Source organism: Rhipicephalus microplus, unplaced genomic scaffold (genome assembly GCF_043290135.1).
Source record: "Rhipicephalus microplus isolate Deutch F79 unplaced genomic scaffold, USDA_Rmic scaffold_265, whole genome shotgun sequence".
NCBI classification, from domain to species: domain Eukaryota; kingdom Metazoa; phylum Arthropoda; class Arachnida; order Ixodida; family Ixodidae; genus Rhipicephalus; species Rhipicephalus microplus.
The window spans coordinates 153768-155000 of NW_027464836.1; the positions used below are offsets into that span (position 1 = coordinate 153768).

The window sequence follows — 1233 nt, forward strand, 5'->3', positions numbered from 1 at the left end:
GACTCTAAGCGGTGGATCACTCGGTTCTCGGGTCGATGAAGAACGCAGCCAGCTGCGAGACTTGGTGTGAATTGCAGGACACACTGAGCACTGATTCTTTGAACGCACATTGCGGCCTTGGGTCTTCCCTTGGCTTCGTCTGTCTGAGGGTCGGATCACATATCAAGAGAGCCTTCGGCGCACAAGGGAACGTGAGCCGTCGACTCGTTTTGACCGCGTCGGCAACACGGACAGCACGCTGAACACCTCACAGCGAGCGCCAACAGCGGCCACTCAAGGGCGAGACGGTGGCGACCGTCGTGCCAGAGCCCAACCGAAACGGGGGCGACCGACTGCATTGAGGATGTGGCACCTCGTTGAGACCGCCGCAGGACTTCGAGTCGGAAGGAAGCCTGCAGGGAAAGTGCGGTCGAGGTTGCGTACTCCTCTCTGCGACCGGGCGCGCAAGAGCTGCGAGAGCCACGGACGCGCAACTTTAACGCACGGTAAACACGAGGAGCGAAAGCCGGCCAGCAAAGCTTCTCCAGCCGTGCGCAAAGTGCGCGAGATCGCAGCCTTGCGTTGCGCTTGTTGCCCTCGAAGTAAGCAGGGTGTCCCGTAGACCGGGCGCTCGAACACGCTGCGGGGCCGTGCCTCCTCCAGGCTTTGCCGCGCGAACAGGGAACGTTCGCGCGCAAAGCGCAGGGAGGTGAGGAGGCTGCGCCCGACGTTTGCGGTTCGCTGCGTACGCGGTTGATGCGGAGAGCACGGCGCGACGACTTGCCGCGAAGCGGAAAAAGTCTCCCGCACGAGTTGGCGAAACGTTGGCGAAGCTTAAGGCGTTCTCGTCGTAGTCCGCCGTCGGTCTAAGTGCTTCGCAGTTCCCGTCCCGTTCAAAAAACTGGGCCACTCCAGTTGGGGCGGGGGCGACGCTACACGAGACGATGCCTCTCGCCAGGCTGCGTGGCTGCCCTTGCGGCGGCGGCGACTGGCCTCGGCGGTGTTTGGGCTTTCGACACGGTCGTTTATCACGCAACTGCTCGGACGACGCACGCGCGCAGCGGAATGCCGCTTGCCAGCCTTGTGAAGATGTGACCCTGTACAGGGTTGCGGGCGCACTTGGTAGGGCGTCGTACTCGGTTCGCGATGGGTTTACGAACGTGTCCCGTCACTTCCACGTCACACCGGTTGTGCGCCGCACGCGTGCAGCGGGGAAGCCGATTGCCAGCCTTGTGAAGAAGTGGCCCTGTACAG

General features: G+C 62.8%; 1 non-coding gene across 1 annotated transcript; it reads left to right on the top strand.

Moving 5' to 3' along the window:
* LOC142792955 (5.8S ribosomal RNA) lies at window positions 1–153 on the top strand. The gene has a single exon (XR_012891332.1). It is a non-coding gene; the product is annotated as a 5.8S ribosomal RNA (ribosomal RNA).
* Window positions 154–1233: the final 1080 nt, after the last annotated feature.